We start from the raw sequence: 27,374 nt of genomic DNA on the forward strand, positions 1-27,374 counted from the left end.
CTGTTTCCCTAGCATGCATTACAGCAGGGAGATACATAACACGAAGCATCAAATATGAGACCAAATAACAAAATATATCCACCAAGCGCGGTAAAAATCGTCATTATAAACAATTGGTACAATCCTACGTGGAAGATAGTTATACTCTCATATTGATCCAAGATACAATGAATCGCCCAAGGCGTCACCTTTAAATGAAAGTTAATAATTTACTTTGAGCTAGCGGTCCAACATTGTGATATGTAGAATGGCGCTTGGATATACTTCTTCCCTTCTATTTTAGTTTTCGAATGATAGTTATTACGAAAAAATTTCAATTTGAGGTTTCGTCTCTGATCTTTCTCGTCTTACCATTCAAGTTTACCCCTCATGCTAAGTTGACCATGCCAATTGCCTCATACGAATCGCACTGCCCTATACTGTATATTTTCGAGCGTATCAACCAGCTCTTTGGTGTAGGGATCCCAGAAAACACCAGCGTACTCCAACATTGAGCGCACATGAGGGTTGTTTTTTTTTTGTAGACGTAGGTTCGCTGAAATATTATCTCGGAAAGCGAAAAATACGTGCAGTCATACCTTTTGTGTAGTGAACGTGCCTATTTAACCTCTACCCTATCGTTAAGTAAACTCCTGGTTATTTATATTCTCCGGCCGTTGTTAAAGAAGTGTAATTTACGGTATACGTATTCAATTGGAATGAAGGTTTTCCTGTAAAGGTGATTTTACACACTGTTTAACATTGAATGACTTTTCTGAATCAGCACACCAGGATGTTATTAAACAAGAATAATGCTGCAGGTATTCGGAATCACGTTCATTCGCTATAGTCCTGTAAATAAAAAAGGGCCCGCAGCTCACCCTTGGGGTGAGCTGATGTCGCGGGAACATATCCGGACGAACAAACATTGAGAGCGACCGACTGCTGTCTTAGAGATGTATACTCGGCTATCCATGCAATAACCGATTCCCTCAGTTTATAGCCCGTAATGTACTAAAAGAAGTTGATTTCGAACACCTCCAAATGCTTTTTTTGCCGCACAAGAAAATACAGTCGAATACTTTAAGCTTATGTCCTGCTACAGCCAAATCGTGCGTGAACTCAACAAGCTGCTTTGAGCAAGAAAAAGTCGACGAAATCAGTGTTTTCTAGTACGCTGGTGATTATGTTTAAACAAATGAGTCATTTCCGAAGTCCAGCTAAGCTCACGTTCAAACACCGCAACTAAATGAACATCCAGGCTTCGTCATTCACAAGGCTCTGTTATTGCACATTTAAAATAACACGTAATTCTAAATAGACATTCGTAAAATCCCATGAAGCAGGGCAAAAAGTTGAGCCCACCAAAAGAAGAGCTTCGCCTATTCTACGTTTATCAGCAACAAAATAGTGCAACATTGTTTTTCGGAGAATTATAGTACACAGAATAGCCGCAAACTTGCGCTTTTGCGCCCCCTGGCCTTTCTTTGGTGGGGAGTCCTTGACATGGTGCCGGTTGAGCTCCTGCGTGGCGGCCGCTTGCTGGACACCCTTTAAGGCCACTTATTTAGGTGAACCACCACCACCTCTGGTCGAACATCTCTCCCGAGTCGATGTCTCCAATGCTCTTCATTTCGTGAGGGGGCGAATAGCCTCGAGCTGGTGCGTCGACGAAGCCGGCGGGCGAGGCATGGTAGCGGCTATAACTGGCGGGGCTTAGCTCACCCGTCGGTGTGACACAGTCTTCTTGTTGCAAGTAAATAGCATTCCGATGGTCTAAGAGGTTCCCTGTTAATGTCCAGTGAGTCCTTGCACCTTGTCCGTTTACCTAGAGCACTCATTACTGTTCGACAAATAATAAAACGTAGAAACACCGAGCGGATAAAAAAGTGTCTGCGTCATTCGCCCCCCTAACTGCTAACTGCTTTTTCTTCACCCAGAGAAAATCTGGTCCTACACCGGCGGGTCGCCTTTCAAACACGTCTGTGCATGAATTCTCGGCGCCCAGACCTGTGCCGTTGCTCGGCTGTACGCCGCTTACCGAAAGAATGACGTATAACCCGAAACCTTACATAGGCTAGTCGCCTCTTAAACACCGGTTGCCAAAAATTCTGCGGCCCTTCGCTTGCTGTAATTCGGCCGAGGACCACTAACCGAATGAACGATGTACATTCTGGGGCCATGCGACGGCCGGTCTCATGTATAACACCGGTTGCCAGAAGAAAACAAATATTCTACTGCCAGACGCGCGCGGTTCACTGTTGAAACAGCGAATTCGATTCAGCCGCGCTCCGGCCGGCGTCCTTTAGAACACCAACTGCCACAAGAATACGGATATTCTTCGGCCGGTCGCTTGCCGTGCTTCGGCTGAACACTGCTTCCCGAAGGAAAAACGGATGCCCTAAAGCCGTACTTCGGCCGTTCTCTTCCTCAACATCGGCAGCCGTAGGTGAAGTGAATATCTGGTAGCCGGGTAGCTGCCGTTGTGCGTCTCAACACGGGCGGCCGGAGAAATACCGAAGCGCTGATTGCCGAAGGTTGGCCACCAATCGTATGATCAGTGTCTGCCAGTCCCTGGATGCTGGCCGGACATAACAGAAAGCGGCCATAGACGGGCCGGCCTTGGGACACACTTTCTGTGCCGCCTGGGGTGCGCCGCGAGCCAAAATGAGAAAGTTGTCCCAACTTCTTGACATCCATTAGTTCACACATGGACACACACAAAGTCTAGACACATATATGCAAGCTCAAAGGACAACAGACACACAGCCTGCCCGTGGTTAGCAGATCAGGGGACACACTCAAAGACCAGGCTAACACTTTCGCGCAGCACTTCGAACACGTGTCCAGCACAATACACAAACTCGATTGATTTGATTGATTGATTGTGGGGTTTAACGCGCCGACGCAACGCAGGCGATGGGGCGCGCCGTAGTGGAGGACTCCGGATTAACTTCGACCACCTGGGGATTTTTATCGTGCGCCGAAATCTCGTACACACGGGCGTTTTTGCTTTTCGCCTCCATCAGAAAAGCGGCCGCCGCGGCCGGGAATTGAACCCGCGACCTCGTGCTCAGCAGCGCAACGCCTTAGCCACTGAGCCACCGCGGCGGGTCCAATACACAAACTCTTTCAGAAAACACACAAAATCTCCAGAAAAGAAGTCGCTGCGTGATAACAAGTCGCACACTTCCAACAATGCTTTTTTTTCAATTCATGAGCTGAAGGCCGCTCTGTTCACATGTAAACCTTCAGCTCCTGGTGCAGACAAAATCACATACACAATGATACAGCACCTACACTCAGACATCCTTGAAACACTTCTACATCTATACAATAAAATATGGCTTTAAGGGCACCTTCCACGCTCTTAGAGGGAGGTCACAGTAGTGGCTTTCCTGAAGGAAGGAAAGGACCCTAACTATCCCGCAAGTTATCGGCCCATTGCTTTTGCAAGCTGCCTGTGCAAGCTCCTCGAGAAGATGATAAACAGGAGATTGTGTACTTTCTGAGTACAATGGTCTTCTCGAGAGCGGCCAGGCAGGCTTCGGGACAGGCCGACCCACTAACGATCAACTTGTCGCGCTTGAGTCTTACACAAAGGATGCTTTTATTCATAAACCGTTTTCCGTAACGGTGTTTTTTGACCCTGAGAAGGCCTATGACACCGCCTGGCAGTGCGGGATCCTGAGTGACCGGAAGTCATTTGGTGTCTTAGGCAACATGATGAACACCCTTTGTAGTAATTTTTCCAAAAAAAAACATTTATGTGAGAGTTGGGAGCGCTCTCTCAAGGGTTCATGTGCACAAAAACCGCGTTCCGCAAGGTGGAGGTCCAAGCTGCACTCTGTTCATAGTTAAAACGAACTCCCTTGCGAACGCATTGCCACCTACAATTTCTTATTCAATGTATGTCTACGACATCCAGTTATCTTTCGAATCATGCAGTATGTCCATCTGTGAGCGTCACGTACAGCTTGGTGTGAAAAAAACTAGCCAGCTGGGCAGATGTGAGTGGTTTTAAAATTAACCCAGCAAAACGTTCTTGTCTGGTGTTCTCCCGGAAGCGCGGAATCCACCGGGATCCAGACATTACCCTTAATAGCGTTTCGATTCCTATGAGGAAGGAACACAGGTTTTTAGGTGTGTTGTTGGATGACAAACTTACGTTCATACCTCACTCTAAACAACTGAAACTTAAATGTCTAAAGGCTATAAACATTCTTAAAATTTCGTCACACGAGTCCTATGGAACGGAGAAGCAACTCGTCTTACGTATTTTTAACATCCTAGTGTTATCTCGATTGGTCTATGGAAGTGTCGTTTACGGATCTGCAACAAAAATGGCACTAAAAATGCTTGCCTCAGTGCTGCACCTGGCGCTTTTCTCACTAGCCCACTCCGGAGCCTCTACGTCGAGTGCAATAAGTGGTCCCTGCACCCCCAGAGGACATACAGACTTGCTGTACGCCTGAAAAGTGATAGCTATGACTAATTATCCTTGTAGATGCGACTGATTCTCATTCACTCGCCTTGTCCATGCATCCGGCGTCGGCGTTGTTGTCGCCGTCCGCCCCTCCCCATTCTCCTTGCCGCGTGAGCTTCGCTATCCGCCACTCACCCCCTCTCCTCTCCGATGGCGAACACTCTCTCGCGAGGGGCATTGAATTCGATTCGAATGGATTGGCTTGGCTTGGTTTAGCTTGGATTGGATTGGATTTGGATTGGATTGGATTAAAGTTGATTGTGTTGGATTGTGTTGCGTCATAGCCGCGGCAGACGCACTGGCGCCGGCGCGTCCCCTCACCGTTATGCGCGCTATAAAACGCGGTGCCTGCGCCCCTCCGCTTCATCGTTTCAGCGCCATTCCTCCGCTGTCCAACGGTGCAATGTGAACCCCCTATGCGTCGCATATACACAAGGGTTCCCGCGAGGGGAGGTGGGAGATTTTTAATCGCACTCTTAACGATACATTCACACACCACTTTTAAAACCGCCCATCAATTTTTTGTCTTTCTCACTTAGGGTGAAAGAAGAAGCTCGTGAGCTGATGGTTCCCTTTATAGACATACACAAGACACCCATCCTTTATTGTATGCCAGCTTAGAATCTTCACCCTGTGCCGTGTGATATGTCGTTTACTCAACTCGATAAAAACAGGGCACCACGAATTGTGATTTTGCAACATTTTTTTCTTTTTACACGACAAGCATCGATGGGCGGAATTTTAAAGCGACGCATTAAAAACTGCCACTGCTCTGTCTCGTGCTGCGCACGTAGAAAACTTTCGGGTTTGTAAGACGATAAATACCCATGACAGTGTTTTTACGGCAGAAGCATATGTAAAATAATGATTTTACATCTCTTTATCCAACACCAAATACAAAAGTCTTGTGTGTACATGGACTCCCTTAGAGTTGTACGGGCTTTGGCCTATGGTAAGCAATTTAATAAGTATGTAATTTTCTTGATTTTAAGGCCATTATGTCTGCATACACTTCAAACCTTCAAATAACTATATGCTGGATTCCAGGCCACTCCAGAATCGCGGGAAATGAGGTTGCGGATAAAATTGCGGCCGGTGCTGCACTGCAAGACACGGTTGACATAACAACAGTAACCTACCCTGACATCAAGCCACACATTTGGTCCACACCTAACCAAAACATGTCCAACACACTGAAATGAACAGACAGGCAACAAACTTCATGTAATCAAACCACACTTGGGACCATACACTACCGGCACACGCAACAGATACACAGAAGTTGTCTTTCCTCGGCTGCAGATAGGGCACACATGTCACACACTCGTATTTGCTCACAGGATCTTCCAGACCTGTGCGTAGCAGGTGTGGAGAGGCGCTATCCGTAGTTCACATACTTATTCAAAGCAAGCCGCTCTACACAACACGACACAACACTGCAGAGAACTCTACAGACAACATATTCCGCTACACCCATCATTTTTTCTGGGTGACGATGCGATGGTTTCTGTAAACCGCGTGTTTAAGTATTTGTCAGACATTAAATTTTTAAACCTCATCTCCCATTATGCATAATCAAATCTGGCCCTATACACCAGCCAACGCCATTATCTTAAATTGATTTCACTATGTCAGGTTTGCGAGTTTTTATACCTAACTTTTTGTGGTAATCACTTCTCTTACTTAAATAACTTCTTCTCGGGCGCTTTTTGCCCTCATTGGCCTTGCGCCACTAAAGACTAGCCATCATCATCATCACGTGGCACAAGCGCTCGCGCCAGACTGTAGGGCACCAGGTGCCCCTCACGAGTTGTAGGCTCACGTGCGCTCGGCTAAGCAGTTTTCTGGTAACACTCAAAGGCGGAACGAAAAGCTTAAACTGCTCTGCAGTTAAACGTACTCTCTATTAACCTGTGTACAGCTTATCATAATGTGGTGTCTCTAAATGTGCAACTCTGCGTTTGGCGCATTATAACCTAAAGGTTACTGTGCCAAAAAACCACAACTTGTCTTTCTTTGTAAATGTGCAACCACCTTCATTAAATAAGTCTTCTCTGGTTCTCTTTGCCCTCGTTGGCCTTGCGCCATTAAACACCAACCATCATCATCATCGTTTCCAACGCAACAAGTTAATTGTTGGTGGAGCGCCCCACACTGAAGCCTGCCTCGCAGCCCTCGAGGAGACCATTGTACTCCAGAAAGTACACAAGCCTCTGGATAATCATCTTCTCGAAAAGCTTGCACAGGCAGCTGGTCAGGGCAATGGGTCGATGGCTAACGGGAGAGGAAGGGTCCTATCCCTCTTTCAGAAAGGTATAACTAGAGCCTCCCTTTAAGAGTTTGGAATGTGACCCGAGATCCATATCTTGTTATATATGTGAGGGAGTGTTCGAAGAGAGTCTGAGTGTAGGTGCTGTATTATTGTATATGTGATGTTGTCTGGGCCTGGAGCTGAGGGTTTACAAGTGCTCAGAGCGGCCCTCAGCTCATGAAGTGAAACTTGGAGTTACAAGTGGAGGCTGACTTGTCGTTATCAAGTAAAGAGTTCTTTTCGGCCGATTGTTTGTGCTTCATAAAAATGCTAGCGTAGTGTGCTGATCTGGACACGTGTTGAAAGTGTTGTGCGAGTGTGTTAACCCGGTTTTCCAGTGTGTCCCCGGTATATATGTCTGTTGTCCGTTTAGTTTGTGTATTCGTGTCTCGACTTTGTTAGTGTCAGCGTATGAGTTCGCGGATGTTATGAATGAGCGCCAACACTCTCCTTTTGCCTAATGGCGCACACGTTTTCCCATCGCCTTTGCCCTTTTGAACGATAAAATGTTTCCCCACGTCGGCTACCGACGCAGGGTACCCCACGCCATGTTCTGGGCCTTTCGCGCCCACCTTCAGTCCTCATTCCACCACGGCCTCCGCTGGTTGCGCCGGGCACCTGAGTCGTGGGAAAACGACTTGTCAGCGGCGTCGAGGATGTATGCCGTGATGAGTTGGGCAGCTTCATATGCGTGTAGAGGTTATGGATGTGTAGTATAGTTTGGATTTTTCTGTAAAAATCTTCTAGTTTGGTCTGGCTTCATTGAACCGGTTCTGGGAAGCTGGACTGCTTGGGCCTTTACCTGTATATGCTAGTGAAGTGGGGCATAGTCACGACCGTATGGGTCCGTGCACACGCCCCACTCAAGACAATAAAAGAGAACTGCGGAACCAATTGCCAAGTCAAGGTGTGAATACATGTTGTGTCCTATATTATAATATGTTGCTTTTTCTGGTTGAAAAGACATGTTACCGGTGATGTTAAGAATTTCACGATGAGACGACCTCTGGCATCCGTGCGAGCCGAGCACCAAAGAGAGTTATGTGCATTCAGGTCTCCAATGAGGATGTATGGTTCGGTTAGCTGACATACCAGGCCCCCAAAATCTGAACGGGAGAGCTAGAAGTCAGGTAGGATCTACAGAGAACAAATTTTATGTAAGCCTATTGAAGATTATCGCTTGGATGGCAACAGCCTCAAGAATTGTCTGCAGTTGGACAGTGTGGCCCGCCAAAGATTTTCGGGCAATGATGCCCACACCACCGTAGCATGTACCACCACCACCTCTGTCCTTCTAAATACCATGTAATTGTTTAGGAATTTGTGTGTTTGGAGTTTAAATGCTTTTCCTGGAGGAATATCACACTTGGCTGTTTGGAATGAAACGTTTCATAGATATCATCAAAATTTTTAATGTGGCCTCTGCATTTCCACTGGATGATGTTTTCTCTTCCCATTATTTGAGCTTAGAGTGACTGGAATACGTGCGTGTTTATGTGCCGACTTTCGGGGCTTGAACTCTGAGGAGGGGTTTTTTGAACTTCTCTACTGACCTGGATGCCACAGCACGTTCTTTTATCTGCGATGAAAGCCGGAAGGGCTCGAAGAACATGTAGTTATCTTAAGGCAAGGGGGCGACCAGCGGACTGGGCCCCCTTTACTTGGTATCCTTTCGGGTGACTTGTGCCTGCGCTGCCAGCGCCGAGTGCACGGGGAGCACCACAGATGGCGCAGGCAGTGAGGCGGGAGATGAGGTCGCTGCGGCTGCCTCCTTCTTCATCTCCTCCGTGCCTTTGGGTGTGCTTGGTGCCGGTGGAGCGGAAGCAACGGATGCAGCGGCATCCCCAACCGACGTGTTTGCAACTATAACCGCTGCTGGCTCAGCGATTGGTGTGGTGGTGGGACGGGCCGCCGAGGGCAACCCGATGGTTTGCGGGACCAAGTCCGACTCGCAGTAGTGAGTCCCCACCGAAAGCAGACGCCACTCTGCCCACCGGCGAGTCGCGTCAGCGTACCTCACATGGGGGAAAGAGGCGAACCTCTTTCGCTCCTCCGGGAAGCTGATGTTTTCTGTGACCTTGATGTTTATTATTTTCTTTTCAAGCTGGAACTTTTTCCATTTCATTGAGTTGGCCGTGTGTGGGCCCTGACCATTAATGCAAAGGATTTGTTGTGAACTACAATTATCTGTGGGATGGTCTTTTTGGGCGCACTTAGCACAGCGTATTTGGCCACGACAGGAGTTAGTACCATGCCCGAACCGCTGGCACTTGAAACAGAGAGCCGGTTTGGAATGTACGCTTGGACGGGGCACTGCGTGAAACCAGCATTGATATTACCTGGAAGGACGGAATGGCAAAATGTCTGGATATGTCCAGTGGGTAATACCTTGTCTTCTCTTCGTATGGTTATGCGCCTGACAGCCGTCAAACCTTGACTTCTCAGGCCTTCAAGAAGATTGACCTTTGTCTCGTTAGCTAGATCTGGCTCCAGGATGACGCCCTCCGAGCTGTTGATTCTGCGATGGGGCGTGACCTTCATGTCGAGATCGGCAATTCGGGTCTGATTGTTTAAGTTTGTGGCCTGTTGTTGACTGTGTACCTCGAAAAAGACCTCGGCAGTTCTTTGCTTCTCAGCTTTATAGGACGCCCCTATAATAGTTTCTAAGAACTTCGAAATCAAAAACACGGACTGCGAAGCAATAGGCCTGGTTTGTTCCAAAGATACAATTACCGAGAAGTGGGGGTAGTTATCAGGTTTTGGGATAGTCATGGTAGGAAGGGGGAATAGGTGGAAAGGATACATCGGTGCGACCCCTTTTAAGGGGCTGATGATTGGGTTAGGGTAATTTAAAAAAACGGTACAGCGTGTATAAAAGCAGGAGACGGGGGTATTTTCTTCGTCAGCCTTACCCTGGTAGCTGAAGAGGTCCCGGAGCTCCCTGCTTGGTAAGCAGACAGGGAGCCCATCCGCCGCCCCGACAGCCACAGTTCCTGGTTTCTCCCTTCACCTTAAGATTCGTAGCCACGGTAGATTACAGCGTGAGAATGGGGGCTCGGGGTCAGCGGTGCCGCCAATAGCGTCACCAAGATTACTCAAGCTGCCCCGTGCGGGGCTGTGCCAGGTGAGGAACGCGCAAAAAATATCAAGAAGAAATACGCACTGCTAGTGAGCGAGCAACTCATGAGTAGCGCACGGTGTCGGCGAGCTTGAATTTCGAGAAAACTCGGCTCAGGGTTTATGGCGTAATCTATCGCGGGCCGTTCTTCGTGCCAGATTGCAAGCGTTCGCGCCTGAAGTGACGAGCGCAGACACCAAATTCACAAAGCCGGTTGCCGCGGGTTCTGGCGCGTAATAACGTAGTCAGCTGTGGTTTTGTTGTGAAAGCCGGCGAACAAAACGCTGAGGACCTGCCATTCATAATGAACATTCCGCGGCACGTTTGGAGATCATGTGAGGTGCAGAAACCGGGCCTCCAAAGAAGGAAGAGGGGTCGCTACCTCGGCTGTTTCTGCAGCATCGCACGAAAAGTGCAAGCTGCGCCGCTTCTTAGAAACCAAATAGGAACATAAATGAACGCCTTGAACGAAGGAGGTCATGTGAAGAAGTTCAACGACTCTGCGTGGTCCGTAACTTATAGCAAGAGGGGAAAGTTTCTTCTGATGAAGGAAAGCCGACCTATGGAGCTTGCTTAGCGGAAGCCTTTCTGAGGTCTCTCCACTTTTCGCAGAAAGACAATAAGAGTTTTACCATCTAACGTGCTCTTATATTTCCACGAACCATGCATTGCATTTGTTTGTTTTGTTTTTACCGCCCGTCTGCACCAGTTTGTGTTATCTGTGTCCCAAGTGAAGCGGGTGCTCCATTCGTTCTTTGTTATGCCAAACGGGTTATCTCATTTGATAGGCAGAATGTTTCGCCCAGGTGGCACAGGCGTAGAATATTGTTGGATCTACAATGTTGTCGGTATATTTCGAAGGTTCGAGAAACACAAGCGCTAAAAGATAAATGCCCGCATAGCAGACGGCGCTGAATTCGATTTACCGGCACTCGCCTACGCACGTCATATTGTTGACTACTTTTTCGCCGCCTCTGTATTCTTTGGTTTGTTGTAGGAGCACAGTTCCCCCCAATAAACTTGTTTTTCGATCAAGACAGCTGCGTCGTCTTTGGATATGTGACAAGCAAACTGTTTAATAAAGTCGTAAATCTTACTCACTACGTATGGGAACTGTTGGAAACCCGGTGGGAAGGAGGCCTGTGGTATGCGAATCACTTCCGTAGGCGGGGAATTCTGATTAGGCTTCGAGAAAAGATGAGATTGGCGCGGAACATTTCGGGGAAATTGCAGACGGCGCATATTATTAAAATATTTTGGACTGTTCACTGCTTAGTTACGCCAATTCTCCATGCAGGAAGAATTGCTTTTGGCCCACGGCAACGAGCTCGTCGTGGCTAGGAAATGGAGCACCTTTCGCGAAGCACCTTTCGGTATTTTGGTTTTGATAGTCGCCAGCCTACCTGCGTTATTGCATACTTATGTATATTCTTATAGTAAACAAAGGAAGCGATGAACTTTGAGGTTGAGTGTGGTTCGGAACGAGCACGCAGGGCCTGACGGTTACAAGGCGTGGTGTTACTCTTGATGGATAGCTTTTGCCTGTCATACGGTGGTCACTGTAAGGTGCGGCAACCACCAGGACGCTTTGGTAATTTCGAAAAGTTTATTGTGTTCGCTTTGAAAATCAGTCTTGGGAGCCGGAAAGACGTGCTGTAGCGTCCTTGGCAAGAAATGCTGGCAGCACACTACATATTCTAGGCATTAAGAAGGCGGTAGTACAAAGCCGTATTCGAAAATCAGGGTTAGAGCTTCAGTGGGACCAGTGCAGTCAAAACGCAGGTGTCGGCCTATCCTATTAACTGTACAAGAAGCAACAGATGCATATGGCATTTTGTTGTAAAGATAAAGATTATCTATGGTGCCCGCGCCCGTAATGATACCGCGACAGACGTTATCGGTTGGAACTAGGCACTCCTGTACATTCAGAATAGTGTCGGAGGATTCAGCTAGTAGCCGCAAAGACCCCAGCTCAATTTTTGCGTCCACAGACGACCAGTAAAAAAATACCATGTTGGAAGGTCGGCGATTGGATTGGCTGATAAATTCGTTGGGGAGAGTCACGTAACGGCAACACCTGGTAGGCCATAATAAATTAGGACTAAATTTCATTTACGAATTAATTTTAGTTTAACGTTCCTATTAAGATTAAAAATATTGAAACGCTCTCGCGATTCATTCACAAGTTTCTCCCTAAATGGGCTTTGCATTTTCCTTTTACTCCTTTATTTCTTCTTTTATCCACCGCGTACCACTGTATTCACTCTCACGCGGAGTAGCAAGCCCTGCATTTATTTTAATTAGGCTGTTCAATATTCTCCAAACGTTATGTTCCCGGGTCATGGGTCAAATACTTTCGTGGGTTAGGGGTCAGTACATACGTTTTGCGGGAAATTGAACAGATATTTACTAAGAATGCAGGCGGCTGCTCTTAGCTCGGGGCACGAGCCCCTTCTTATCTGGTAGTAGTATCTCTGCCTCGAATCAAAAAGCAAGGTCTGTTATGGCGGTAGCTTCGTTGCCGGATTGGCGAATAATCATGGGAGTGGTGTTGTAGCCTTCATTATTGGTAAAAACCGCGGGTAAAATAACCATAAAAGAGTCGAAACTTGGGCAAGTTGGTATTGACGCATCTTAAAAATCAAACTGCGCGCAAATTAACGAGGACGTGAACACACTGAAGACACCACAAGCCAGTAGTGTCAATAACCAGTAGTGTCAGTAGGAGCACATTCCTTTTGTCCATTGTAGCTGCGAAAGTGTCTTTGATTTATTATGCTGGTGTTCTCGAAAGTAGCCTAGTAACGACGGCGCTAAGCCAAACGGACGGAGCCAGGGGTCAGAGCTAGCGCACAACCCCATGCGTTTTTGTAGCGTCAGCAACACTAGCCGAGGTTAGCAGTTTCGCGTGGCTCCTGGAGGGACGTGCTGCGCAAGCACGGCACATGGCGGCCTGGTCCACTTGATGATCATGCGAGGGGTGGCCGAGTATAGAACCCATGGCTCCGGTGTCGCAGCAACACCGTGCTCTGCAAGTGCGGCACGTTGCGGATCGGTCTACTTGATTACGCGAGGAGTGGCCTGGTGTGGAACCGATGGCTCGTGCGTCGCAGGAACACAAGCATGCCTATGGAACCACGCCCCACGCGTCCAACGTCTTCGCAGACCTCCGTTCCGCATGTGGCGGACCGGTCCACTTGATGATCACGTGAGGGGTGGCTGGGTGTGGAACCGAAGCCTCGTGCGCCGCAGCAACACCGGCGTGCGCCTGTGGAACCAGCTTAGCTGTGGGGTGATTGGTAATGCTGCAGCGGAGCTGCTTCCGAAATATACATCTGTCACATATTGCGCATACCGTATGTGTGCGTGTGTGTGTCATTGAAGCAGCAGTCAACATGATAAGCAAGGCAATCTTAGACAATCAGGAAAGCTAAGAATAACCAGCTGAACCTTAACTGAAGGTACGTATATTTGGGCATAGCCGAGCTAAGCCACTCCTAATTTTTAAATCTTGCTGCCATGTTGTACATGTGCCAGGATGATTGCAACCTCTTTAGCGATGAAAACTATTCCACCGATGAAGTTGTGTGCGTGACGGGAAAAACAGCGATTAGGCAAAGACTGCAAGTAACCACACCTTTATTGTCCCCAACTTTCTTTGATAAGAAACAAAACAAATGGTACTTCTTTGAAAACACGCCGACGACATGGCTCTTAACAGGTGTCTAAAAGGCTGAAAGTCACAATTGACCGCTATTAAGAAATATTCACAAACATTCCGGTTAGATATTCCAATGCAAAACCATTTACGGCCCTTTCAAATTACAGCGACCACCAGGAACAATTAGCAGCGAAAGTGTCTACAATATTACAAACGGCGCAAAGCTAATAAAAGTAAACTAATGGAGTTTAAAGATGTTTAGTAAAAACTTGCTCTGTGTGGGAATCGAACAGTGCGCCTCCAAAATAGGGGTCGATATCCGGGCACTCCACCTGAGAATCGTTGGTCTTTCTGCTTTTATACCCCACATGGCTTGAATGTTGTGGTTGGCTTAATGTAGGCCTGCTGAATTGGATTTCTCAATGCACTTAGGATTGTTGACAGTTGGTGCGTGCAGCTCTACCTAAAGTGAAGTTCATTGTACTTGTATTTTACTGAGCCCTTATAATATTGCACAAAGTGTGAAGCATCCTCTAATTCTTGAAATGGGGCTATCCTACTGAGGTGGATGACCCGGTGGTGATAACATCTGCCAACAAGAGTTCATGGGCACTATAAAGCAGTTAGAATTTAGGTCAGACAAATTATGCACCCCTCTGTATAAAGCGAAGCTTTCTCATGCGGGATTCCTTGCTTGTAGTCGTAGTTGGGACTCTGACTCGGCGACGGTATAGGCTTTTTATGGAAGTACAATTTGCTTTTAACTTTTGCAGTTTAATTTTGCACTGATTTCGCATTCAACTATCGTCGACATTGAACCGAGGGCTGCCTCATCGGTCTTTTTATATTCGCAAGTCAATGCGGCCCTCATCATCCAGTCTGCTTCGACCGTGTCGACGTGGTAGAGTGCGATAGACGTCGCCTTTATAAAGCGGTGGACTAAAGTTTGATTCCGACTTGTGGTAATCGAGAGAAGTGGCAGTGGGTAATGCTATGGGAAGGGTATGTGGCAGGTGAAGAGGAGATGTGGCACGGAGAAAGACCGAGATCAGAACATGGCGGACAGTGCTGGGCTAGGTGTGTGCAGCCAGGCTGGCTGATAAGCGGACCGTGGCGAAACGGGACCTCCTATAAAGGTGTGGTTTTAGGGGACGCAGTGTCTTTCTGAGGAACCGTGGCCGGGTGCGAGAGCCCCCGTACCAGGTTTGGCGCCCTGAACGTGGCGCCGGCCGTGGATCCTGGGAAGAGACATTGTGGTCTTCTTCCTTGTTTTGGTATTTCGCGGTGGGTGTTTTGTGGGGTGAATTATATTGGCGCGTTGGGTAGCTCTCGAGATATTTCGGTAGCGCTGCTCGTATTTTCGAGCGCCTTTTCGAGTGGCATGTGTTGTTTGTAACCATTTTTTCTTCCTGTATTCGGTTCGCGGCGCGCGAAAGCATTTCGTCCCAGGGACATCTCTGGCCGTGGAGCCGCTACCCGTCGGAGCCCGTTGGTTGCTACGCGCGAGCATGTAAGGGATGCGGACGCCACTGGGCTCGTCGGCACGCTCCGCCCCATCATCGACCTCTACGACAAACTCACAAAACGGCTGGCAGGTCTCCGGCTAGAACGTTGTGGGTCAGGGCACCAGCCATCGTTCAAGCCGAGCCTTGCCGTGCCACGGTTCAAGGGTTACAATGACCGCAAGACGGTGGCGGACTTCCTATGCGATCTCTCAGTATACAAGGCGGCGTCGCGTGCTTCGGAGAAGTTTGCCCTTTCCCACGTGTAGCCGGTTCCTTTGGAGGGATCCGCCGGTCACTAGTGGCATCTGCAGGCTCTGTTGGCATCCTGGCCCGATTTTAAGGCGCGTTTCCAGGAGGAGGTCTTCCTTCCCGACTAAGAGTAGCGCGTCCGCCATGAGTTGGAGGCATGTATGGCGCACCACCGCCAGGACTCGCTCGAATACATCCGAGCTATCCAGGAGCTCTTTTTCAAACGAGCTATGCCGGGTGCGTCTGACGCAGAAATGATGATTCACGTCTTACCACGTTACCACCCGCGCTTCCGACTTTACTTCCGCGGTCATGAGCACTCGAGCCTGGAGGAGATGGCACAATCAGCCCGGGCAATCGAGGAAGCTCCCATATCAGAGCCGAATTATGTATTCCCTCCGCCAGTAGGAGAGGTGATTGAGCCTACTTGCGCATAGAGAGACGTGTTTGAGACTTCCCCAGGGCAAAGTCACAGCCGTGTACTGCAGGGGCGGGCTTGAATAACCCCCGTGCACTAGATCCTCCGTGGACAGGTATTTGGAGAGCGGAAGACCACTGTATGGTGCGGCCCACGGGGAGAACTCCCCGCAGTGGTTTGATTGGGGGTTCTTCCGTTGGAAAAACAGAGTGCCGTTTGTGGCACGCTAACCACTCCCTACCTGAGTCTCCCTCTTTGGGCTCGGCAATGAACTCCGCTAAACTCCAGAGGTCATCCTCGTCCAGTTGTCGAGACGGAAGACCACGTGCCTCCCGTCTCTTCTAGTTGTACAGGCCACATGCCTGATGGAAATCAAGGTGGCGGCTGTTACCACTGTGGACAGCGAGGACACATCCGTCATGGGTGTCCCCATCTGATGGCTGGTCACCGAACGACAAATATCCATCAAGTTCAGGGAATGAAGCCGGAGGCAATGATCGTGACTAACCCTTCGCCGAGGGACTCGGAATTTGCCGCTGCCCAGAACTGGTGTTTTTTACCGGTGTTTGCCTTGTTGAAGTGCGCGCACAGCCGATAGCACTACATGGTTCTGTTCGCGTGCTCGGAACGGATGTTTACGCATTTGTTGACACTGGCGGCAGTTTGTGACTAATTTGGGATACAGTCTTTGAACTCCACCGAATACGTGGTGTCAATTTGCGCCAAAGCAGCACCCGGTTACAAGTGCGCAGTGGTGCTGTTGTTGAAGAGTGGGGTGCTGTGCGCTTGCACATTTCTTAAACGAGCAGAAAGTTTCGGCAGCGCTTTACGTGCTGTCCTGGCTTGGCGGTGCCCATGACTTTGGACAGAGATTTCATTATTTCCGAGGGCCTACTGCTTGACTTGGCGGGTGGTGGTTACAGATTAGGCAAGGACGCAGAATTGATACATTTTGTGGCATCAATGCACATTTGTACCGTGCCAAGGTCAGCCGCAGTCGCAACGAAATGGGTGTTGACTGAGCGAATCAGGCGGTTGCTTGGGGAGTGTCCTTGGAGTGACTATGAGCGGGAGGAGTTCTCCTATGTGCTGGAGACGTTTGCCGAAATGTTCACGGAGGCATCTGGGCAGGCAACAGTTCTCCAACATCGCATTGACACAGGGGACGCGCCTTCTTGGAACGGTAATCTATGGCCGCTCAGCATTCGAAAGAAGACAAAACTGGCCGTCGCACTCGAGGAGACGCTGATCACAGGGGTTGAGCGGCCGTCGCCGAACGCGCACACGGCACCAGTCGTGTTGGCGCCAAAAAAGACGGCAGTGTGCGTCTCTGCGTCTATTACCATTGCCTCAACGACGTAACTGTGACAGATGCCAATCCTTTTCGTGCCGTAGAATCTATCATTTCCTCGCTTGGTGGTTCATGTGTGGTTACCAGTCTACATTGCTCATCCGCCTTTTTGCAAATTCAAATGCCCCAGATGGTATTCCTAAAATAGCCTTCACATGCTACATAGGTTTTTCGAGTTTGTGCGGGTGGCATTCGCGCTAAAGACCTCCCGGAGCTTGTTTCAAAAGTTGATGGACATCGTTCTTTTACGATGCACGTTATAAGTACGCGATAGCCTATATAGATGACGTCATCACCATTTCGCGTACCTTTGATGAGCATCTCGTGCATCTTAGAGACGTGCTTGACCGCATGGAACACGCCGTTCTTTAACCAATCCCAAAAAGGTTCAACTTGCGACAAGCAAAGTTGACTTGCTCGGCTTTGTCGTAGACTACTTAGGGCTTCGTCCTAACGATGCCAAACTGAAGGCAATGACTCAGTACCCGTGCCCGCGTGACGTTAAGAGCTTGCAACACTTCTTGGGCATGATAGCCTTTTACCGCAGCTTCATTCCTCAGTGCGCCGAGCTCTCACTTATGGTGAACCAGCTTCTTCGGAAGGGCATGAAATTGCAATGGGAGTAGGCTGAACATTAAGCTTTTGAAGCAGTGTCACGCGCAATCCCGGAAACAGCTGCTTTAAGGATACCGGACCTTAACGAGCCCTTTGTCACGCAGACCGATACAAGCGAGACTTGGGAGTGGGCTAGTTCGTGCAGAGCTTCGCTGACTGACACGAAAATGTAAAACGGGGTGAATTGCACAAAAACAGACAAGCTGAGGAGCCCTGTTTCACCCTGTTCACCCTAATTCACCCTGTTCTACGTTTTCGTGTCCGGCATCGCACCCCTGCACTTCATTGCGCCTCACCTTGTCGGTTTTTGTGTAATTCCCCTTGTTCAACGTTTTCGTTTCAGGCAGCGCACCTCTGCGCTTCAAAATGACACTAGCGACTATGGATTAGGCGCAGTGCGGATGCAGGAGTTCTATGGCGTTCTCCATCCGGTCGAATTTCCTAGCCATACACTTACCACGGCTGAGCGTTATTATACGGTCAGAGAACGCGAGTGTCTAGCAATCTTCTTCATGTTGAAGAAAATTAACATGTATCTAGGCAGTGCCTCTTTCATGATCCAGCAGACCACAAGGATTTAACGTGGCTGCATCGTATGCAAAACCCTGCTGGTCATCGTCTTGCGCGCTGGGTGCTTCCGTTTCAGCGCTACAATTTTACCATTCAGCACAGGAAGGATTCACAGAACGAAGTGGCTGACGCGCTATCACGCGAGTCCCTTCCCTTATATTCGGACGCGGAAGTGCCGGCGCTGTTGGCTGGAGTGGATACTGACACGCACGCTGGGGTACGCTGGTGCGCAGGGCAGATCTTCACGCGGCGCAACGTTCCAACGGACTGAGCCGTAAGATCACTGAGCACCTCGAGGCACGGGGCGCTGCTGCCACCAGCAACAGTGGTGAGTTTGATTCATGTGTGCTGGCGGAGGACGGTCTCCTGCTGCGGTGTAATCCGCAGGGACATGACGAAGCAAATTCACCATTCCGCGCAGTTGCATCGCGAAAGCTTCGAAGAGGTTTCATCCATTACTTTCACGATTCAGTGCTGGCTGGACACAGCTCTGGCATCAAAACGTATCAGAAGTTATGTGGCACTGCCACTTGGACAGGAATAAGGCAGGATGTGCTGAGCTACGCCAGGATCTTTCACGGGTGTCAGACAGGAAACCTCGAGTTGGTTGCCCACCCGGATTGATGCAGTCTGTCGATAGTAAGAGCCCCTGGCATATCGTTGCTCGCGATATCATGGGAACTTGACCCCACAGCCCGCGTGGTAATCGTTAGTTGTTTGTAGTGATGGACCACTTAACAAAGTGGGTACAGCTTTTCCCGTGATGTACCGTCAGTACCCAGAATGTGTGGAGATGCCTAATGCAAGTGCTTGCGCGGTTTGGCTTTCCTGCCCAACTCATTACTGAGAACGATACGTATATCACGAGCATATTGCTTGAGGACGACTGTCTAGCCGCAGGCGTGAAGCACAAGCGTACGGCCACATATCACCATCAGGCAAACATTACTGAGAGTGTGAATCGCTACCTCAAGGCAATGTTGATTGCCCACGCGGACCAACATAAGGATTGCGACCCTACCTTGCTGTGATCGCGTTTGCCACTCGTACAACAGTGAATTGTTCAACTGGGTTCACGCCGGCTTATTTGAACTCCATTCCAAAGATGCCCTTTCCTCGCAACTGGACACTTCCACAAACGGAAGCGGGTTCCCGTCGGTCGCCCCATGCTGTGACCCTCCGCAAGCGCCTCCGGACGCTATACAGGCTTTGCGGGAGCAGCTTAACGTTGCTCGACTCCAGTAGGTGGAGCAGTACAGCCGGGGCCATCGAGATGTTCAGTTTGCGGTTGGCGACCTGGTTCTCAAGCGCACTTATCCCCTGCGTGACGCTTCAAGCAAGTTTGCCACGTCGGTAGCCCCTAAAGAGGAGGGCCCTTTTATCGTAAGCGAGAAGCTTTCTTCCTTACCGTACATCTTACGCAACCGTAGTACAGGTGAACATGGCTGACCTTAAACTTTACCACGTGGACAGTGTGCTTTTGCCGAGATGGCTCTTCTTTCTAAAGGGCGTGTGCGGACACTTGAAATTACTTTCTACTTCTTGTTTGTTTCTGCTGATTCATTTTAAGGGTTTCTTGGTTTCGTTTACATTTTTTTCCCCTGAATTTGACACACGATCAGCCCACGTGATGCGATTCTTTATGTTTTCCCAGCTAGAATTGTGTTCGTTTCTGGGCGTTAATTTTTACGTCTTTTGCGTCCAGCACCCATTTTGGCATTCGCCCCTGCGTCGTTTGGAGGACTCTCACCACCGCCACATCGACGTGCGTGCTGTGCGTGTCCCAGTGAACTCCAGGTCTCCTGACCCTCTGGCCTTAGAGCCACCTTCTCGGAACCATGGCGCTTACTTCGGGCTCTCGCTGCTCTCTCCTCTCCACTGTATTGCCTTGGCGTGCGTGCTCGGGTCTTGAAGCGGTCTTTTCGGTGATGCTCTCGGCTCCCCCTCCAACACTGCGTCCCTCTGGCCGGAAGGCCCCACCTCCTCACTCTGAGGCCCTTGGACACAGCCTCGGCCGTTAGTGGGATTCCCCTAATAACGCCAGTGATCCAAAGGTGTCTATGTATGTACCTGGGCTGGCCTGACCCTATGGCTTCTGTCCCGGAGGATATCCCCAAGTTTTAAGGTTGTTGTTAGCAGTCGTTCGTGCAACCTGGAATCATCTCGCTGCTCCGATTCTGATACCTTCGAGTTACCCTTGGTTCCTTCTCGGTGAACTCGAGGACTTGGTGTCATCCTTTTTAATGCAGAGCATTTCTTTAACTCACGATGTCACCCGTTCAGGGCGTCCGTAGTAGTCCTCACCCCTCCCCCTACACTATATAAAAAAATAATACTTACCGGCGCCTGGTTTTGATCCCACCACCCTGCGGGCGGAACGCCAGGTACACGGTGCTCTACCCACTGCGCCACAAAGCCGACCCAGAATGGAAGGCTACGAACGCGCCCTATATCCTTGACTCATTCAAACTACGTCAAGAAGCTGCTGATACAACGCATTCACTACCTGTGGGCGGAACGCGAGGTACATGGTGCTCTTCCCACTGCGCCACAAAACCGACACAGAATAAAAGGCTACGAACGCGCCTTATATCCTTGACTAATTCAAACTACGTCAAGAAGCTGCTGACACAACGCATTTACTACCACCAACTCCCCTAACACTAAACGTTAACGCAATACACCCACCCCCTATGCGGCGCATTTACTCGAGTCCCCCTCGCGGGGAGATGGGCCCAATTTTTTTTCGCAGGCGGGGAGAGTGTGGTAATCGAGAGAAGTGACAGTGGTCAATCCCACGGGCTGGGTATGTGTCAGGTGAATACGAAGATATGGCTCGGGACACCAGCCAGATCAGAACCCCTTTCCAGGCCAATCTCCCTGAGTGGGTATGAGCCGTTCATGTTGGCACCAACCAACCAACCAGCATCGCGGACAGTGCTGGCCTAGGTGTGTCCGGCTGAGGAACCGACCTCGAGAAAACGGAACTTCCCATAGAGGTGTGGTTTTAGGGGACGCAGTGTCTTTCTGGGGAACCACGGCCAGGAGCAAGGACCCTGGTACCACCGCCCAAAGGAAAGCATTTTTCTCTTCACCCACAATCATCGTCGACAGCGAAAAGTCGCTTTCCTGGGTTAGAATTTCGATGCGAACATGCGCCTTGAGTGGGACATAGAAAGCTACGCGCTAAAGACCTAGTTTTGCACAATTCTCACATGCACATTTAAGGTTGTCATAGTTCCCCCCAGATTCACCAATATTTACGCAATTACCAAAACAAAATTTCCACTGCTGCATAGACTCATCTTACCGATATCCTGGAATTTATTGCTAACGAGTCAGTAAGAACAGAACATCCAAGAGATGCTCACGGCCAATTCCGCGAACCCCAATAGCTAGAGCCAAACCAGCCTAGTGGAATTAGCTCTACATGGCATTTAATAGTGCCATTTTGATTCACAATGAGAACTCACCAGAGGGGTTTGATGTCGAAGTATTTTTGCGTCATATCACCGCGCTGGCACTACAATTTCAAATAAGAACACCACACACAGGTACGCAGTGTTGTCAACATCAATAAATCGCCTAATATATTGATCTCATAATGAAGTTTATTGCTTTACTCAGCAGTGGTATACAACTGAAATGTCAATCTACCTGAGGAGTTCCCGACCCTTCAGAAGTTCGAAAAGCCGCATGGTGATGGTCACACCCATAAAAAACCACAAATAAATGGTCTAATATTACATACATTATTATTTCATACATGCATTATAACAAAGTTGAAAAAATTGAACCAAGAGGTAAACATATTTGCCAAGTGACAGATTGCATGATCATAAAAACCTCTGACGGACTTAAACAGGGACCTTTAAAAGATAAATACTGTGACAAACTTTTGAGATAATTTTGATGATACTTTTCATTACTTCCTTTTCTTCGCCAATGTTAGACTGCTAGATATTGAACTAGCTGAAAGGATGTTGAGGACGATTCAACAATACGAATTTTGTGGCGGTCATAACAACAATTTTGTTTGCACCGATCGCACACATTCGTTACGTAAGATAGCGGATCTTGAGAGGTCGCAGGTTAGGATTGACGGCCCACAAAGGACGTTAAAGCTTACACTGCTTATGCGAACCAAGGTTTCCGGCCTTCAGTGAAAGGCAAAATGATATTATACATGTCGTTTCAGTAGCAATATTTATTACGTGTAAAAATATTTGTAAATAATCAAGAACCAATGCAGCAAGAAGTTCTTGTGGCCGTTGTTATAGGTCGTCGACTCGCCTGTTTATTCAGGATGGGCAATTATGGGAGTTTTATACGTTTTAATAAAATAAAAAGTGACATTTTAAGTGCATGCCATGTGCATTACAGGGTTATGCACTTCATATAACTGCTCATTTTTTAACTCACTCTTACCTCCTCTTCTTTTACAGGCTTCCTGGATACAGCTATAAAAACAACCCAATTGCACACCAAATGGGCAAGTAACATGGCACCACTATTTAAGACGCCGACCAGGCTTAGAAACAAAACACGAGAGGAAAAACAGGGTGGAGCGATCGACATTTTGATTTGACAGTGTAAAAAAGTATGCAATCACCTGCAAAATTTGGCGTTTGAAATTCCACAATCCCTCTCTGCTCAGCAGGAAGGCTAACGTGGGCACAACTAACTCCGCCACTCCAGGGTCAAAGCTTAAATAATTGCGAATAGAAACAGAAATAGAAAGATGCTTTTGTGCATATTGGTAGCAAGGCTCAACTTATCCAGATACGCTTTTTGCTGTTTTGTGTTAAGCCAGACCTTGAGCATAAGTCAAAACTTAGAACTAACAAAACAGGTCCCATGCGGTCATTTTTTTAAATGTCACCGCCACATCAATAGCGCCATTACTGAAATGGATACTGCCCACAATTTCGCGTTTCGTATGCCCTCTTTTGTTGCTTTACTTATGTCACATTTGTATAACGCAACATTGCTTACTTAATTTTTATCAGAACCTCAAATACGGGTTTATACGTGTAAGATGTTCTTTTTGTCGGACCTAACCTGACTTTTTGGGTAAGCTACTCCTCTGAATAGCCTTCTTCTTTTAAATGCAAGGTACCTTGTCACAGCACTTACGGGGGACAACTGTTTTCAACATTAGCGTAATAACAACGCCACACGATATTAGCCAATATGTATATAAAAGACATGTAATGTAGAACTCCACCGAATGACTCAATTTGTACGCGATGTCTATTGCAATCCTGAAACGGTAACCGATGACTCCCGCGTACTTAGATACACATGCAAAAAGTAAATGTTTCTTCCTTAATAAGGTTCACGCAGAATTTCCCGCTCAAACCACGTTTCATCGAACGGGCGTTGCGGTTGCATATAGGAAAGTATTTTAATCGACCAGATTTAGGATGAAATCCCCAAGGTGGAGTAAGTTTCTGTAAAGGAAAGTTTAATATCCACCTAAATGCAACGGCTACAAAGGAAAGCTATACAGCTTTCTCGGAAACCCCGCAGTGGAAGAAAAAGCAATTTCCCCGCATTTCCCCGAGGGGAAGAATGTGAAATTGCGAATGCACGAGTTGAATTTGCGCGGTTCGGTAATGTTCGCGAAAAAGAGATCACACACACACATACAACTACAAAGAAAGAAAGATTCATTTATTCACAGACACCTATTTGTGTTGTCGTTGTACTTGATTGCTAGAGCGGATCTCAGCTTTGAAATTTCGTGTCAGTACTCCTTTAAGCGGGTGCATTAGCCCTTCTCACGCCCGATTCCTGGCCAATCCCCCATGTGGGTATGTGCCATGCACAGACACCTATTTGTGTTGTCGTTGTACTTGATTGCTAGAGCGGATCTCAGCTTTGAAATTTCGTGTCAGTACTCCTTTAAGCGGGTGCATTAGCCCTTCTCACGCCCGATTCCTGGCCAATCCCCAACGTGGGTATGTGCCATGTCAGCGGCCAGGCAGCGCGCGCCCATCTCCCCCTTTGCCAAGGAAGACGAGGAGATTCCTGGCCAATCCCCCACGTGGGTATGTGCCATGTCAGCGGCCAGACAGCGCGCGCCCATCTCCCCCCGTTGCCAAGGAAGACGAGGAGCGCGCGCACCCGCAGCTGTTGCTATGTGGACGGACGGCGGTCGCCGGAATTCAGGGTCGCTTATAAAGTGCATTCCCACTTAAAATTTGTCCTTGCCCAGGATTGAACCCAGGACCACTGCTTAACCGGAGCAGTCGCTCTACCAACTGAGCTAACCAGGAGGCTAGTCGTTAGTAGTGCGAAAGCAAATTGATCAACAACTCGAAGTGCAGGACAGGTGTTAATCGACCAGATTTAGGGCAAATCCCCAAGGTGGTGTAAGTTTCTGTAAAGGAAAGTTTCACATCCACCTAAATGCAGCGATATGGCTACAAAGGCTTTGTCTTTCCTTTGTAGCCGTATGGAAGCATTTACTGCCACTGTCAGGGAGACACGTCGAAAGACTCTTTTGCAACCATCACGGTACTCCTCCTGCGCTGCTCATTGTCTTTAAAACATAAGCCAGCGTTTTGCCGTTTTTTTACGAATGTGCTTGTTCGTACAGAGCACTTTTTTACAACCCCACAGAGGGCCCTTGAGTCTCCATACATGAGCATTCATGGCGATGGTGACTGGAGACACAGGGTACCCCTAGCCGACACACTCACGGTGTGACAAACGATGGCAGTTAGTTTTCTGGTGAAGGATAGCAGCCTCAAATTGTGGCCATCAAAGCGCCGGTCAAACTCCGACGGATGGGCTCTGTTGTGTCGTGGGCGACGGCGAGCGGCCTCGGCAGTGACGGAGCGAGAGACGGCCGCCGGGCCCACCCACAAGCCCAAGAAGAAAGAGTGCGGCCTGCTCGTCCCAAGACCAGAACCCAAAGAGAACGTTTATTGTTCAACAAGACGGCACCGAGACGCATACGCACGTGACCCGTCACGTGCGTCCACAGCAACGACATCTAGTTACAATTCATACAACCAAGCGCACACAGTGAGCGGGCGCTCCACTAGAGGGCCCCACTACACCACATCATCTCCCCGTGCAAAAGAAGTTTGCACACTCTGCGAAATACATACAGCATCTTAAATGCACACTCCACATCATTCTCCCGTGCTTTGAAGAATGCCTACATCTTCCTTTCACTTGACTCACACAACAGGCTATCAGTCGCTCACGACAGTTCTATAAGTCCCAAAAAAAAACCCGTCCAAAGACATTTTCGGTCACGACAGTTCTATAAATTCCCCCCCAAAAAAACCCGTCCAAAACACTTTCAATGATGATATACGATTCAACACAGACATGACACGTCCAACATGACGCAAAGCATGAACCGTACGTATACCCCCTACCGCACATAGTCGCGAAGCCACTGAGGCTGCTTAGTCTTCGGCGTGGACGCGTAGACGATGAACTTGAATTATCTGACGACCCAGACGCCCCCTCATTTTCCCTTGTGTTGTCTACATGGCTATTTGGATCTGTTTGTTCACTATTTTCTTCCTGACATTCTACCGTTTCCTGAGGAACAACGGATCCAGACCTTGCACTGGAAGGAAGCTCTGGCAGATCAGAGTCTGTCTGGACACTGGGGTTTGCCCCATCTGTCAACGGTAGACTAGGGGACTGACTGTCACAAATGTCTAAGTTAGACGAAGAGTATAAAAACTCTTTATGCCTCGAAGAGAGTTCAACATTTTCAAAGGAATACGGTGCCGAGCCAATCTCAATTCCTTTCGGAACGACTGTGAGTTTCGAAGCGTTCCAGTTCTTTCCATCACTGAGCTTAAAGGAGCCGTGAAGACAAAATACAAGTTGGGTTTATTAGAAAGAGTGCTTAGTCCCGATAACAATGATACCAATATCATTGCAATCTTCGAACAAATAACGGAGATATTAAAGAAAACGTGTGAAGCCGTGGCTACCCCTTAGCCAATTTCCCGCAACTTTTCTATGACGTCAAGGAACCTTGTTTGTGCGATTGGCGGCCGCCTAACTGACCTGTCGCGACGACACTTGACTGGACGTCTGTAAGGGGGCCTCTAGTTCCATTTGACCCCATCACTTGAATGCTAACGTGCAGTTAACGCACTAAAAATTACGTTTTATTGTTGGCCCGTATGACGTCATTCTTGCTCATAACACGTCACTGTGGCGCAAAATTTGAAAGTTTTTAAATAATTCTTGCTTTTTTTTTGTTAAAAAAACATCTTTCGTGGCTGTAATGCAGCTGAGTGAGATACTGAATCCTATTTCTTTCAAATTAAACGAAGTTGTATTTTCTCTTCATGGCTCCTTTAAAGGTGAAAGGTGCAACCTGAGCTTGCACTGTCAACGGCTTACCATGCTTCTTACTTTCACGACAACTCCCACCTTTATGCGGGTCTGCTGCGCACCTTTCCTTCTGTCAAAGTACTGTTTAGCTTTATGCTGCTTCGTGAAGACCTGATTCCGAACATGTGGCAGGAAATTGTCCGATTCTGCTGCCTTTTTACGTATCCTGAAGTTGCTAATATCCACTTTGGAACGAGGCTGACGTCCATGCAGCAAAAAAGCTGGAGAAAGACCTGTCACTGAATGTGGTGTGACCCTATACGACCCAAGAAATTGTGTAATGCTTTTCGAAGCATCCTTGCCTTCAAGTCTGGCTACCTGTAAATGTTCTTTGAGAACTCTGTTAAACCGTTCAATCTGGCCGTTAGCCTGAGGGTAATAATTTGACGAGAACACGTGGCGGATACCTTTCTCCTTTAGATACTCTTGCATTTGTTTGGAGACAAAAATGGGTCCATTATCCGTCACTAAAACCTCAGGGAGCCCTTCCCGACTGAAAGACCAGTCCAACAACTTAATGACATCCTCAGTTGAAATGGAATTTGTGCCCAGAACCTCAGGCCACTTAGAGTAGTAATCGACTAGTGTAACAAGAAATCGGGGGTACGACACATCTAACGGACCGACGATGTCCATTCCCAACTTTTGCCAAGGCCCTTCAGGCCATTCCACTGGCTGCAACGGAGTTGCATGAGGCTTAGCAGACTTGTCTGCCAGCTGACAAACGTGACA

General features: G+C 48.3%; 1 long non-coding RNA gene across 1 annotated transcript in view; it reads left to right on the plus strand.

The window, feature by feature from the left end:
- The window catches only part of LOC144157754 (uncharacterized), a 48,622-nt gene extending 25,866 nt beyond the window's left edge, over positions 1 to 22,756 (plus strand). The window contains exon 3 of the long non-coding RNA XR_013319847.1: positions 22,709 to 22,756. This is a non-coding gene — a long non-coding RNA (uncharacterized LOC144157754). The remainder of the gene's footprint in view (positions 1 to 22,708) is intronic.
- The last annotated feature ends 4,618 nt before the right edge of the window (positions 22,757 to 27,374 follow it).

The sequence above is a fragment of the Haemaphysalis longicornis genome, unplaced genomic scaffold (genome assembly GCF_048455015.1).
Source record: "Haemaphysalis longicornis isolate Haplotype H1 unplaced genomic scaffold, Haemaphysalis longicornis Haplotype H1 scaffold_10, whole genome shotgun sequence".
Lineage (NCBI taxonomy): Eukaryota > Metazoa > Arthropoda > Arachnida > Ixodida > Ixodidae > Haemaphysalis > Haemaphysalis longicornis.